Raw genomic sequence first — 15,834 nt, forward strand, 5'->3', positions numbered from 1 at the left:
TTTGGCCATCTACTTCCTGGGACATATGTGAAAATAGCTCCACCAACTATCCTGAATTCCTTAACAGCACACTGGCCTTTCTTAAGTGACACTAGCATAAAAACAGAAAAAAGTAATCATTGACTTCTAATTCTCCAATAAGTGGCCATATGCTGCTGATTTTTCCTTTACGATATATGTAACATCTGTCTCCTTTTCATTCCTCCTGCCACTGCTACCACATCGTGGGCCCTTATTACCCTGCCCCTGGATTAGAGGCCCAGTCTTTCTGAAATAGCAGCTCTATTATATCATTTTCCTATGAATAAATCTTCCTTGGTTCCCAAGTGCTCTCCTCATAAATACTCTGGTTTGGCCAAACTATGTTACTCACCACCCTCTGAAGAGTCCTCACACATTCCTGCACTCTCTTTTGTCCTGAAATCTGTTCTTTCCATATGGAATGTCCTTCCACTCTAACTCCCCCTCCACACTCATGAACTGCTCACTTTTCCATCTCTAATTATGAAATCATTTTCATTTATGAACTCCTCACTTTTCCATCTCTAATTATGAAATCATTTTCATGTTCAAATTTCACCTGTCTACTTACTGTATGTAAAGCATTTACTGTAGCTGGCACAGGATAAATCTTCAATATATATTCTTAAAAGAAAACTGAGTGTGTGTGTGGGTGGGGATATAATTTTCAATCAATGGTGATATGGAAATTGCATGTCTACTTTTCAAAAAATTAAATTGTGTCCTACCTCACATTATATATAAAAATTGATTTCGTGGAGATGGCTTAAAGACTATAATGTGAAAGACAAAACTATAAGAAGATAATACAGTGGAATATCTTCAAGACCTTAGAGCAGGAAAGGCTTTCTTCAATATGGCAGGAAAAGCACTAACCATAAAGAAAAACGAATGTAACTACATTAAAATCAAGAACTTTTACTAACCAATAGAAAATATGAAAAGGAAAAGATAAGACATAGTGTAGGAGAATATATGTCTAGCTATATAACCAATAAAAGGATTAATATTCCAGATAGGCACTTCGTAAAAGAATATATTTAAATGGTCAATAAAAATAAGAAAAGGCCCTCAAACTCATTAGTAATCAGATTGCTGCAAATTAAAACCAATATGACAATAGCTAAAATTAAAAGTAAAACTACAGCTAAAGTTAAAAATCTGACCATACTAAATACTGGCAAGGATGTAGAAGAATGAAACTCTCATACATTGCTGGTGGGGGTGAAAATTACTAATAACTACTTTGGGAAATAGTTTAGCATTATAAAAAAGAAGATATGCCTGTTTTTTAAACCAGCAATTCCACTACTTGGTATACACCCTAGAAATCTGAGCATATGTACAGCAGTATGCACATACGAGAATGTTCACCATAGCATAGTTTGCATTAGTCCCAACTGAAAACAACCTAAATGCCCATTGATAACAAAATGGGTAAGTAAATTGCGGTGAATTCATAAATGGAAGCCTACAGCAATGAAAATAAACAAGGTACAGCTATATGCAACAGCGTGGATGACTCTCACAGACTGTGGCAAACAAAAGTAGCAAGACACAAAAGGATGCATACAGTGTAATTCCACTTACGTAAAGTTCAGAAACAGGCAAAATTCAATTATGCTGTTTAAAGGTGAATACCTAGGGGCTATAATTTAAGGAAAGCAAGAAAATAATTATCACAAAGTTAGGATAGTGGGGAGGAATAGAGAGAGCTGTGACTGGGGAAGAGTATAGCAGGGACTTTTGAGGTGCTGATAAGATTATGTATTGATCTGTGTGGTTAGTTACTCTGGTGTTTGCTTTATAATTACTCATTTACTATACACATATATTTTACATACTTTTCTATATCTATATTTCAAATTAAAAAATTGAAAAACAGAAGAGTTCCATGATTGATTGGTGATATCTATCACAAATGTAGGAATGAAGTTTTTGCTGATACACATTGGTTCACAGGCCTTCCTTCAACAACCAAGCTGAATATGAGCTCCTCCTTTACTGCCTGTCCCATATTCTCTAGCAATTATTATCAATGCCATTTACTGGACACATCATATCTACAATGCCTTGATTAAAGCATTTATGCAAATGTCTTCTTCCCTTTCAACTATAGCATAAGCTTCTGAAGGATCTGGACTATTTCTTGCAATTAGTAATTAGTAAAAAGAGTTAATTGTAGCTTACATTTACCTAATGCTTAGTGTGAGTTAACTGTTTATAGGCATAACCTTATTTAATCTTTGTAATAACTCTATGAGGTATTTGTTATTATCTCCATCTTATAGATACTAAATCTTGCAGAGGTTATTTGTCCATGGGAACAGCTATGAAATGGTAGAGTTAGAATTTGAACCCACAAATTCCTGTTCAATGCTATTTTGTCAGATTTGTATTTTCCTCATCTTGTACAATGCCTTGCATATAGTAAGCACCCAATAATTATTTATTAAGTGAACATGAGAGGATGAAGGGCTGTAAGCTTTCATAGCAAGAAAGAGAGGGATAGTACAAAAGAATATCCTTGATGCATCAGTTTTTAAATCCTCAGGTATATGTATAAAAGGTTATGATTCCATCTGTTAAAAAGAGAATTATATATGTTAGCCATAAAAATTAGCTGCTAGGATATTCCAGTTACAAGGAGGGAATCCAAAACTTAATGAGCTTTAAATCCATTTGCTGTATTTGGATGGCTGGCAGTTCAAAGGGCAAATGGCAAACGCATATCTCGTGAAGCACCCTGGCCATCGTGCAGACAGAACCGAGCCAAGGGGTGACCGATTGCTGCATTCCCACCAATGCAGTGGCTCTATGCAAGCCCTGAACAGTTCATCTGTTCTTTGCTTTGGTCTTGGGACTTCAGGATGAATGGGATGAGGATGGGGGTAAATGACAAGGGCGAGCACTGTCTTGGGGGCACTGCTCTACAGAGTTCAGGCAGCAATCTTCTTGGGGAGCCCCAAGGAAGGGAGTGGAAAGAGGCTTAAGACAATGGGTGCTTTCAGGAGTTCCTTTAGTACCCAGAGGAGAAGAGAGGAGCAGAGGGAAGGTTCAAACACCCAGGGGAAAGGAAACCACTTTTTGATCCATTCCAAAAACAAGGATTGTGATCAAAGAATCAATTGCTGAAGTTATAGCAAAAAGAAAGCAACAACAGGCCTTCCCGCATTCCTGTCTTTCCATGCCAGGCTGTCCTCTCCCCCTGATCATCCCCACCCCCCAACTCCTGGGGACAATTGAGCTGTGTCTCTGGTATGCGTGGAGCTGCAGGTCATGGCCATATTTAACGAGAACATTCATTCTCCACAGGCTCTACAGGGCTCCTCAAAACGCCCTTTGTGTCACTGTGCCTTTCTCTCCACCCCCCTTGACACTAATTTAATCAAGATGTCCTAGCTCGTAGATGGGGAGGACTCGTCAGTTCCGCATTCTTTGTGGCATTAGGGTTTTGAAGCAAAATATGTAGAGTTGAAACCAGCAAGTCGAGGAGATAGGGTCAGGGTCTCCAAGCCAGAGCATGCCAACCTTTCATGTAAACCCTAGGCTTAAAGAGTGCACTAGGTTTGTGACATACTCTTATAATTTTTAATTAACCCTAAATATTCTAGTGAGGTTGAGAAATATTTCTTAGGCAAGTACACAGGCAATCAGGAGAGAAAAAAAAAGAAAGAAGTGAAAGAAAGAAAGAGAGAGAGGGAGGGAGGGAGGGAGGGAGGGAAGAAGGAAGGAAGAAAGAAAGGAAGAAAGAAAGGAAGAAAGGACGAGAGAAGGAAAGCCAAACAAAAAACAAAGGAAAGGGCTTCCCTGGTGGCGCAGTGGTTGAGAATCTGCCTGCTAATGCAGGAGACACGGGTTCGAGCCCTGGCCTGGGAGGATCCCACATGCCGCGGAGCGGCTGGGCCCGTGAGCCACGGCTGCTGAGCCTGCGCTTCTGGAGCCTGTGCCCCGCGACGGGAGGGGCCGCGATAGTGAAAGGCCCGCGCACCGCGATGAAGAGCGGTCCCCGCACCGCGATGAAGAGTGGCCCCCACTTGCCGCAACTGGAGAAAGCCCTCGCACGAACCAAAGACCCAGCACAGCCAAAAATAAATAAATAAATAAATAAATAAAAATTAAAAAAAAAAAAAAATCACACTGTCAACTGCATTAAAAAAAAAAAAAAAAAAAAAACAAAGGAAAAAAAGAGATGATAGGATTAAAATAAAAGATAGGATTTACTCATCAGCACTGTTTCTAGAATGCAGAACTAGAAAAGAGCAGCTGGTTGCGTGCTCTTTCTCTCCTAGTCTCCACTCCACTCACCCATAATTTTGCAAAATTTGAAAACTTCAGTTGCCGTACCTACAAACCAGATTTTAATTCAGATGTGCCTTTCTTAGCTGCTTCTCTAGACCACAGCCAGAAGTGAATCTCAAAATTGTGGTAGGGAATTAAACTAGTAAGAAAAATAAACAAGGAACCCATCTGGAGCCCTGGGTCCCTGCCCAGTTTACCTGATTCCTAGTCTGATGTTCTTTTCCTATGCTGTGGTATCTCCCAAAAAGAACCTCACCGCTCAGCACCACTTTCCTGAGTTGATTTGTGGATGCCCAGCTGGGCCTCTGAAGCCTGAGTCTTGTGGGCCAGGAGTCAAATTCAAGGAAGGCAGGAGGCAGGCCTGGGGATCTCAGACAACCCATCTGAGGAACTGACTTGGGTATGTGTTGAAATTCTTCTCGTCAACCACAGATCCATTTCGTCATGACCTCCCGCTGGGGACATATAACCAATTCCCCTCCATTATCTGCTTGCCAGTTTAACCAGCTCACATCACCACGGACAGAAATATAGTCAAAGGGCTATTGTTTCACAACCCATGAGAGGATTTTCAGAAACCTAGCAAGCAGGACTATAGATTACAAGAGGGGTGTATCCTCCACAGCTTTTGGAGGAAAAAGAATCTTGAGCTCAATTCTATCTCCTCTTGCCTAGGTCAAGTAAGCAATTGGCCTGGGATCAGGAATAACCCTAAATGCTTAGACTAATCCCTGAATTCCCATGTAATTCTACAAACCCAATTAACCTCCCAGGCATGAAAAACTAAAATGATTTTCAGCACCCTTGCAAAGCTGTGCTAAAAAAGTTCACTACCCTCTAGTAAACAAACATCTTCTCCAAGCAGCTTAAGGTAAGAACTGAGCCTCTGCCCTCCCCCCACCTCTTTTTGCTGACTTGCATATTTTCTCTGTTTTCTGGAAAAACTGATAAGAAATGCTTCCCTGATACTGTAAAATCATGACTACGGCCTATAGCCCTGGTTTTTATGTTAAGGCAAAGAGAGGATACCAGCTAAGCTAACAAGTGGCAGAAATTTGGGAAAAGGGCCAGTGGAAGCAACCTCTGTGATATGGAGAACAATATCTCAGTTTACCATATTCTATAACCAAACGGTGAGCACATCTGCACTGGAGATTAGAAACGGCTCTGGGTTGAACAAAAGGTATTTGGTCTAAGCCTGTCCAAGAGGAGAAGCAACACCTTGTGAAACTTCATTTAATGAGATCTACAATATATTTAATAAAGTTAGCTACTCTAGTTCTTACAAGAGTAACCCAGTGGTTATATAGAGATAATCTAGAGAAAATGTGATTTTTTTTTCCTATTTCAAAATTTTTCCAGCATTTAAATCTATAGCCCAAAATGTAAGCCCTGCACACTCTGATTCCAAATACAGCTGGAATGTCTCTCCCCCATCTTCTCCATGCCTCCTCCCACTGCCTTAATTCAGGACCCCATCATCTCTTACATCAACTATCAGGATAGTTTTATTATAACTGTTCTTGCTTTTCTAAACTCTCTCACATCCAAACATTTCAGAGTAATCTTTCTAAAAGGCAAATCTGTCCATGGTACTCCCTTGGTAAAACCCATTACTGGGATTGTTTCAGTTAAGAAGCATTTATAGATGCTAATAAGTAGTGGGCAAAGATGAGAAGAAATAGGATATTTACATTGTCTCAAAGATTCTTTTCACAAGTTATTTGAAGTGCAAAGGGAAAGAAAGTAACTTACAGTAAAACAGTCTGGCAGAAACCTACCTTAACCAAGCAATCAGAACGATCACCACTAGTAATGGGAAAAATCAACCGGAAGCGGCTCCTGATAAAATACGCAGTATCACTTCTGTGGTGTTCGTGCCAAAACCCGCTTAATCAGATCTAATCATGAGGAAATAGCAGACAAACCAAAACTGAGGGACATTCAACAAAATAACTGGCCAGCACTCTTCAGAAGTGTCAGTCATGAAAGACAAAGGAAGACAGAGGAAATGTCAGTGATTAGAGGGGACTAGGGAGACAGTAAAACTTAGCACAATGTGTGATCCTGACCTGGCCCCTGAACCAGAAACTGGACATGAGTGGGGCAACTGGTAAAATTTGATTTAGACCAGTACATTAGGTAATAGTATTGGATCAGTGTTAATTTCCTGATTTTGATCATCGTACTGTAGTTATAAGAGATTTTAACATTTTGGTGAAGGGTATACAGGAATTTTTGTACTGGTTTTGCAACTTTTCTCTAAGTCTGAAGTTATTTTCCAAATGAAAAGTTAAAAAAAAAACAAAACCCAAAATAACATTATGAGGCTTCCCCTTTGCTGGCTTCAGACTCTAAGCTCTTTAGTGAGGCATGCAAGGCCGGCCTGATTCTTCCGCCTCATCACTTGCCATCTCCTACAAGGGTTCTGTGCTCAGCCATCCTCACCCATAGCACCTATAATTCCAGGACGCTATTTGCTTGTCTCATCTCCCAGGAATCCCTATTCACCACCACACCCCCCTCCCTCTCCCCCACTAAGACTCAAACAACTTGGTAAGGCAAACCTCAGCTCATGCTTTCCTCCATGAGGAACCCATTATTATACTGTACTATCACAGCTCACTTGTGTATCTGTTTCTCCCACTAGACTCTGCTCTTAGGTCAGGAACCTCGCCATGCCATCTTCCCAATCCCTGGCAAAGGGCCACATAGAGTCAGAACTCAAACACTATTTGTTGTGCAAACATATTGTCTTCACTTAGAACTCTCTAACGGTATACCAAACACTTTCCTAAAAATCCCCGCACTTCCTTACAGAATTTCAGGAAGAAATCTTAGAAAGATGACTCCAAACCCTTATTTCAGCAGATTAGAAAACCAAGTCTTAGAAAGATTAAAAAGTGAGGTCACACTGCGAGTCAGTGTGAAAGCTGGGAAAAGACCCTCACCCCCAGATCAGGGTCCTCTTTGATTCGTAAACTACAACAGAGCCCTCTCTCCTCCAAACCAAGAAAATACTGCAGCACACACGCAGGCAAAAGTGTCTGGGCCTAGCGTGGCGCTTGGGGAAAGCATTTAATAAACACTTGCTGAAACAAACTGAATCACCAGGGAGCAGCACCACAATTCCTTACTTCATTCAGGTTGCACCTGAACAAGATGTGACTGGCTCTCAGGCCTGACCTGCCCGAGACACCTGACTGCATCCTGCAGTCAAGAATGGACAGCTGGAATAGGCTAGTCTTCAGTGTGAAGGACTGGTTTTCTACCTAAGAGGCCTATGATCCAGAGAGAGCAGGAGCCTGGCTTTCCTCCAGGGCTGGTGGGAGGCTGAGGCAGAGACTCTGCATAGCCCCGAGCTATGTGGTATCAGGCCAGAGGCAACACACAAGGATCACATCCTTACATCTAACCTGGGGAGGAAGCCCATCCCTCAGAAATCATCAGATGTCAGAAATCATCTGCTCTGATTACAACACCCTTTTTAATCTTCCTGGCCCAGGAGAGGATATGCACTGATAACTTTAATGATGCCAGCAGGTACAATTAATTTCCATTCCTGCTCTTCATACACTGTTATGTGAAGGGGACTGGAAGGACAAAATTAAACTCCACTGGGGCTTCAGCCTGCAGCTCTAAAACAGACAGACTGCTCAGAACTCAGCACGGAAAACCTCACCCTGTGTTGGACTCACGCTGACCTATGAATGCTTATGCTTGAAAGACCTGTGTGGCCTTGGGCGCAAGGGTCACTGAAATTAAGTCACATTTAAAAGCCCAGGCAGGATTTGATATGAGTCTAATGGACCTAGGAATCAAGCAAGGTTTAAATCCAAATGATAACTGAAATATTTTATGTTGTTTCAAAGAGGAATATCAATTTTATCAGTCAGTGTATCCCTAATGTAAAGGGATGTATCCCTAATGTAAAGTTTTTTTATACCTCTATCAAGATTGCTTTCAAATTAAAAACTTGTTAACATCAGCTAGAAAAGAAATCTTGATTTATGTACCATTTCTCTTCCAAAGCAGTTTCATATGCTTTTCCACCGTTATCTTTACACCACCTCCAGGAGCAAGTGGGCAAGAAGGATGCTTTCTCGTTCAGTTTACCGCAGGGCACACAGAAGTCTGGGAAGGTCAGACTCTTCTGTAAGACTCACAAGAACGTAACGCTAGAGTTGGAAGGGACTTTTTAAAAAATTCCCTGTCTCAGGCTTATGCTACTGTACTCCTTCTCACTATTAGCTGAAAGGATAAGTAAAGTGCGTAAAAGCTGAGTGGAGACTTTGTTGAGGACACCACAGTTTCCCAAGATTCCGAAACCCAAATCGAATGACATCTGCTCAGATCCCATTCTTCCCGATCCCTTTAAAGGACCCACCATTGCTTCTTCCTCTTCTCACTTAGGTTCTCGGAACCATGTTATTCTCATTTTCCTTCTGCCCATTTTAATTTGCTCTTCTCTCCTCTTTGCTGGCTCCTCAAAATCCTCTCTCTAGGCCTCAACTGCCCCTTCCTCCGAATTCTCACTCTCATGCCTTCAACTGTCAGTTTTATGCGGTTAATTTCCAAATTTCCCTTCTAGCCTTAACCCTCACTGAACTTTCTCACCTTGCCACGTCTAAAACTGAACTCAGGAAGTGTGGTATTGACCTGGTAGGTTGGTCCCACCTCTGCTACTACCTCACTGGGTGACCTAAGGCAAGTCACTTCTTCCTGACGCTCAGATTCTTCACTAATAATTAAAGGGCTGGACTAGAACCAGTGGCTCTTCCACACACTTTCCCCAGTAAATGGCAACTCTAACTCCCAACCGATCAGGCCAAAATGCTTGGAGTCATCTTTGACTCCTCTTTTCCCCACATACCACATTCAAGCCAGCAGCAAATGCTCCATCTTCAAAATACATCTGACTCTGACCACATCTCACGATCTCCACATCCACCACTCTGTTCCACCATCATCTCCTGCCTGAATTATTTATAGGAGCCTCCTTAACTGGTCTCCCTGTTCTGCTACTGCCTTGCTCCTCCTTCAGTCTTCTCTTAACCCAGCAGCCAGAACAATCCTATTTCAACAAGAGTCAGACTGTATCATTCCTCTGTTCCAAATCCTCGTGTGGCTCTCCACTGGCCTCCAAGGCCCTTCCTGAGGCAGCCTGCCCCACGACCCCCAGCCACATCACCTACCAATCTCTCTCTTGTCTACTGTGCGCAAGGCCGTTTTGCTGTTTCTCTAATCAGATAAGCACACTCCCATCTCATGGCCTTGGACATGCTGTTTCCTCTGCCTGGAATACTTTCCTCAGAGAGCTGAATAGCGAGATCCCTCATTTCCTCCACGAATCAGTTCAAATGCCAATTTATCAATGAAGCTTTCCCTGACCACCCTATATAAAACAGCAATGTCCCCAGGACTCCCATCCTCTTTACCCTACTTTATTTTGTCATCATCTAATATATATTGACTGGTTTATTTGTACATTGCCTGTTTCTCAGACTAGAATATAAGCTCCATGCAGGCAAGGGCTTTTTCTGTTTTTGTTATCTGCTGTATTACAGTGCCTACCACAGTGCCTGGAATGTGGGAAGCACACTGTAAACGTTTGTTGAATGACCAAATGAATTTTGATCCTCTCTAGCATTTACCTCCTTCCACATCATATCAGGTCACTCGGTACTACCTACAACTTCTTTGCTATGCCTCTTAATAAATCCCATTCTTTCAGTTTCCATTGCCATTATCCAAGAACTGGGTTCTATTACCCGCTGGATTATTGTAGTGGGCTCCCAAATAGTTTCTTCCACCCTAAACCACACTGAACATTGCCACCAATGCCACTGGAGACCATGGTTTTCGATATTCCACTGCCCTACCTAAAATGGTCAATGGCTCTCTTTGACCAGTAGCTTGAACTCCTTGAGTTGGCATTCAAAGCCCTCCACACTCAGGCTCCAACCTCATCCCACATCTTTCCCCTATTGCTGGCCAACAGAAAGTCTCTGCTGCTGTCAGACTGGTCTCATGGGTGGCATCTCTAATTGGGGACAAAGAGGCAGGAGAGGAAGTTGGCACCAGGTAATACGGAAATATTCAAAGGATATTTCCAGAAGATAAGACATGGATAGATAATTAAGAATCCTGGCAGCATATAATTAAAAGAACATCAGCCCAATTCTTTCCCCCATATGACGCTTACCTGACTCACCTCTCATGAATCTGTGCCTTTTCCAAACTCCTATAGACAACTAATTATCTGTACCACTCATTAAATTGGTGTCTTAAGTTGTAACCTGCTTCTGGAGTCTATGGCCTGTCTATCCAACTGAAACATAAGAAATCTAAGATCTTGAACCATGTTTTAAGCTTGTTCTGCAGCCCTTTTATAGTGCCAAGTTGAATACCAAGCAATTAAAGACAATCAAATAACATTTATTAAACTGAACTGAATGAACTGGTAGTGGTACTTGTGCTCCTGGATTTCAATAAAGCAGGGCTCTTTCTCTCTCTTTTTAAAGTGTCTCTGAAAGAAGAATCAGGTGGGCTCTGCAGTTTTCCTGCCTGAGAACTCAAGGACCCAGAAAGGCCACTGACTCACAGAGCTTCAAGAAGAGAAGTTTTTTTTACTCTCCACCCTCGAATGAATATCAAAAGGAAAACAAGGTCATGGGAAGAGGCAGGGCAGGAAAGGATTCGATGCTTATGTGGGCAGAAGGATTGGATTATCTTGGCTTTGGAGAAGAGACGATTAAAGCTACAGACGGGATCTCCCAGTTTGCCTTCTGTATTTCCTCGCTACCCTATATGATAACACAATGCTAAAAAAGATTAGCTTAGAGAGGCAAGGACCGCCCTAGCAGGGAGAAGGCACGAGGGCCACACTCTTCTACGTGAACATAACCAAAGCTCTGCAGAGCACTTTCTTTCTTTCTTAACTTTATTGAGGAATAATTAACAAACATAACTATATATTTAAAGTATACAATGTGATGATTTGATATACATATACATTGTAGAATGATTACCAAGATCAAGATAATTAGCATGTCTATCACCTCACACAGTTAACTCTTTGTGTGTGTGTGGTGAGAATGCTTAAGATCTACTCTCAGCAACTTTCAAGTACACATACTGTATTATTAACTGTATGCTGTACATTAGATCCTCAGAACTTATTCTTATAACTGAAAATTTGTGCACTTTAACCTACATCACCCCATTTCTCTCTCAGCCCCTGGTGACCACCATTCTACTCTCTGTTTCTATGAAATTGGCGTTTTTAAAAAGATTCCATATATAAGTGATACCATACAGTATTTGCCTTTATCTGCCTGGCTTATTTCACTTAGCATAATGCCCTCCCATTTATCCATGTTGTCACAAATGGCAGGATTTCCTTCTTTGTATGGTTGAATAATATTCTGTTGTGTATATATATATATACACCACATTTTCTTTATCCATTCATCTGTCAAAGGACATGTAGGTTGTTTCATATCTTGGCTATTGTGAATAATGCTGCCATGAACATGGGAGTGCAGATACCTTTTCAGGTACTGATTTTAATTCCTTTGGAGTTGACTTCAATTTGATTTCGGATACTGATTTCAATTCCTTCAGGAGTGGAATTGCTGGATCATAAGGTAGTTCAATTTTTAATTCTCTGAGGAAGTACCATACTCTTTTCCATAACGCCTGTATACCAACTCACAGTCCCACCAACAGTGTATAGGGGTTCCCTGTTCTCCATATCCTCATCAACATTTTTTATCTCTTGGCATTTTGATAATTGCAGAGCACTTTCTTCCCAGGTTTTACTGATTCCTGCGACTTTCTGGGAAGGAAAAGTGAGAGTATGAGTAATATTCTCCAGTGTAAAGATGAGAAAACTGAAACCTACCGTAGTGAAAGAACTCCACTGAGCCAGCCAGGGCCCAGGTCAGCCAAAGGTCTGAGGTCTAGACTCCCAGCTGAACTTGGAGACAATGAGGAAGATAGAAGAGGAAGAAGAGGGGAAACCCTCTCTCCTTGCCTTATATCAAGTGGAAGTAGGGTACTTCCAAATGAAAGCACAGGTCACCCAACGTTCCTACAAACAAGTGACTTCCAAGAAGATACCAGTGAGATTCTGGATTGCTTCTGGTCGTACCAGAACATGTTCCAGCAGACAGTCAAGACAGCATAGCCAAAGAACCGTAAAGAATGTAGGAATGAACTGTGGGATAACTAGCATATAGAATGCTGTCTAATCATTAAAAACAATGTTTTTAAAGAGGATGCAATGACATGGGGAAAATGTTCACTTAAAATGGTAAATGAGGGGCTTCCCTGGTGGCGCAGTGGTTGAGAGTCTGCCTGACGGTGCGGGGAACACGGGTTCGAGCCCTGGTCTGGGAGGATCCCGCGTGCCGCGGGGCGACTGGGCCTGTGGGCCACGGTTGCTGAGCCTGCGCGTCTGGAGCCTGTGCTCTGCAGTGGGGGGGGCCGCGATGGTGAGAGGCCCCGCGCACCGCGATTAGGAGTGGCCCCCACTTGCCGCAGCTGGAGAAGGCCCTCGCACAGAGACGAGGACCCAACACAGCCATAAATAAATTAATAATAAAAAAAAAATGCAAAAAAAAAAAATGGTAAATGAAATAAATTGCACAAAACTTAATATATAATATAATCTTAATTTTCTAAACAAAAATGTGCATAGAAAAAAAGATTGGAAGGAAATACACCAAAATGTTAATACTAATTCTAAGTAATCATTATTTTCTTTTTTTTGTTTGTTTGGGTTTTTTTTGTTTTCCCCACAATGTCTTGGAAGAATATGTATTACTTTTACTACTGGAAAAAAGAAACTAAGCTAAAGGGTTTTTTGTTTGCTTCCAAATCAAAGGAAACAGAAAATAAAGACAGAAAATGTTGCTTCTCAGTCTTGTCCCTGGGCCTTAACAATAACTACTTAGCTCAACAAGAGGATGATTCCGAGAGCTCTTGAGACATGAGGAAGTTCCTATGGACTCTCAAAGACAAGAATTAGTGCAGACAATTAAAATTAGCTGATAACTGAAAATTTCATGTTGGGTAAATACTAGGAAAAGCTGGACAGAGACCCAAATGATTTGTGGGGCACAGAGTCAAAGAAGGAAAGACAAAAAAACAAAAAGGCTAAGAGCTGGGCAGGATCAGGTAAAAAAACCATAAGAACAGAAAAAGTCCAGTACCTTAAGGAAAGAAGAAGAGAATGGAAAAACTGAAGATGTTATCTCAAAAGAAGGAGAATTTAATTTTTTTTCACATTTTTTTTAAACATCTTTATTGAAGTATAATTGCTTTACAATGGTGTGTTAGTTTCTGCTTTATAACAAAGTGAATCAGTTATACATATACATATGTTCCCATATCTCTTCCCTCTTGCATCTCCCTCCCTCCCACCCTCCCCATCCCACCCCTCTAGGTGGTCACAAAGCACCTGAGCTGATCTCCCTGTGCTATGCGGCTGCTTCCCACTAGCTATCTATTTTACATTTGGTAGTTTTTTTCACATTTTAATTAAAAATCATGCTCGGGCAAGCAGGGAGAAATTCAAAGGAAAACTCCTGACAAAGACAAATAGGAGAATCCAAAGAAGCCAGTCCTGCGAGAAGGGAGGCAGAAATCAAAGCTGTCTACTCTCTCTGGACAAGCTGGGCAAGAAGCTGAATCAGAGCAGCACAAGGGAAGTCCTGGCCTGGCAGAGCACCTAAATGCATTACTGCAGAATGCACAAGTCATTAATTCCTTGCAGAAGCACTGGCCCTTTAGCTTCCCAATATGGAGACTACCACCTTTCTAAATGTGAGGGAGCAGAGCACAGTGATGTGAAGAGATGACGCAGGGGAAGGGGGCCATCTAGCTACAAGTCCCAATTCTGCTACCAACCAGCTGTACAACCTTGAGTCAACTGCTTAACCCCTCTGCCCATGTTCTTATCTATAAATGGAGATGATAAAGCCAGTCCCCATCATAAAGGGTTGTTGTGATGATTAAATAGGTTAATACATGTAAAGTACATAGCATAGTCCCTAGCATGGTTAGCACTCATTTAGTATTAGTTACAATTATTATTTTTATTATTGCTGTGAATCTTATAATAAACAATTGATACCTAGTCAGCTTTCACACCATTATTGTAGTTTCTCCTGGGAGTAATATGTTTTTACAAACTACTGTCTCTTTTCACGGTGCCTGATGAGTTGTATTAATAATCTTCTTTTCTCAAAGAGGCATCTTACAGTCAAGTATAAGAAGTACAGAGATGGTAAAAAGTAACTTGTCTAGAATTATCAATTGATGTTAAAAATATCAGATGGGGCTTCCCTGGTGGCGCAGTGCTTGAGAGTCTGCCTGCCAATGCCGGGGACACAGGTTCGAGCCCTGGTCTGGGAAGATCCCACATGCCGCGGAGCAACTAGGCCCGTGTGCCACAATTGCTGAGCCTGCGCGTCTGGAGCCTGTGCTCCGCAACAAGAGAGGCCACGATAGTGAGAGGCCCATGCACCGCGATGAAGACTGGCCCCTGCTCGCCGCAACTGGAGAAAGCCCTCGCACAGAAACGAAGACCCAACACAGCCATAAATAAATAAATAAATAAATAAAAATTAAAAAAAAAAAAATCAGATGAACAACTGAATTGGCACCCAAAATTTGTATGATAGCACCATACATAATACAATACAATAGGCTTTTTTATCATGTGAGAAAAAAATGTAACTGTAAAATAAAGGGTTCAGACTGTCACCACCCTAATCTGGAGGGTCAATATTGGCATCATTATTGGTGGGTTTATTTCCTGATGTGATGCAACATGAAGTATCCAGTGTCTCCTATTCTGTATTCTAGTCGAAAATATATAATATGAATAGATTTGGCCTTTAGAACCACCCTCTATTTACAGGAAAGACAGGATACAGGAAGACGTTAAACAACAAAACAAGGAATCTAGTAGACAAATCTAGAAGGAGGGAAAATCTGTAGGACAACTGGCCTCACCTGTGCAACAAATCAGTGTCATGGAAAAGGAACAGTGCTAGATTAAAGGAGACTTAAGGGACATAAAACCAGGGTATATTAGATACTAGATTGGAAAAACCAGTTGTCAAGGACATCTTTAGGACAATTAGGGAAATGTTTACACGGCCTGGGTATTAGATGAGATGAAAGTTTACTGAAATGGAAAAGTGGAAATCTTGACTAAAATAACAGATTATAAAATAGCATATGTAATATAATCTGGTTTTTTATTATCATATTTTTGCTTCTTATATTTTCTAATTTCTACAATGCACATGTGCTACAAAATTTTAAAAGGTTATTCAAAAGAATAGAAAGCCAGGGGGAGGAGAGAGGAAAAAAGAGAAGGGGAGAAGAAGAGGTAGAGAAAAGGGAGAGGGAGACAAGGGGAGAGGAAGAGGGAAGCAGGGAGAGAGAAAAGCAGGTTTTGAATTCATTATCCTTAAAGCTCAGACTGTGATCTTG

The 15,834-nt window shown here is 41.3% G+C and overlaps 1 protein-coding gene across 10 annotated transcripts in view; it reads right to left on the reverse strand.

The window, feature by feature from the left end:
- The window catches only part of SRGAP2 (SLIT-ROBO Rho GTPase activating protein 2), a 238,732-nt gene that overhangs the window by 92,573 nt on the left and 130,325 nt on the right, over window positions 1-15,834 (reverse strand). The window contains exon 1 of one of the 10 annotated variants that reach the window (XM_057550711.1): window positions 4,521-4,583. The exons of the other annotated variants lie outside the window; for them this stretch is intronic. The gene's annotated coding sequence lies outside the window, so the exon portion shown is untranslated. Of the gene's footprint in view, window positions 1-4,520; window positions 4,584-15,834 lie in introns of those variants that run through there. 10 annotated transcript variants of the gene reach the window in all.

The sequence above is a fragment of the Balaenoptera acutorostrata genome, chromosome 1 (assembly GCF_949987535.1).
Source record: "Balaenoptera acutorostrata chromosome 1, mBalAcu1.1, whole genome shotgun sequence".
NCBI lineage: Eukaryota > Metazoa > Chordata > Mammalia > Artiodactyla > Balaenopteridae > Balaenoptera > Balaenoptera acutorostrata.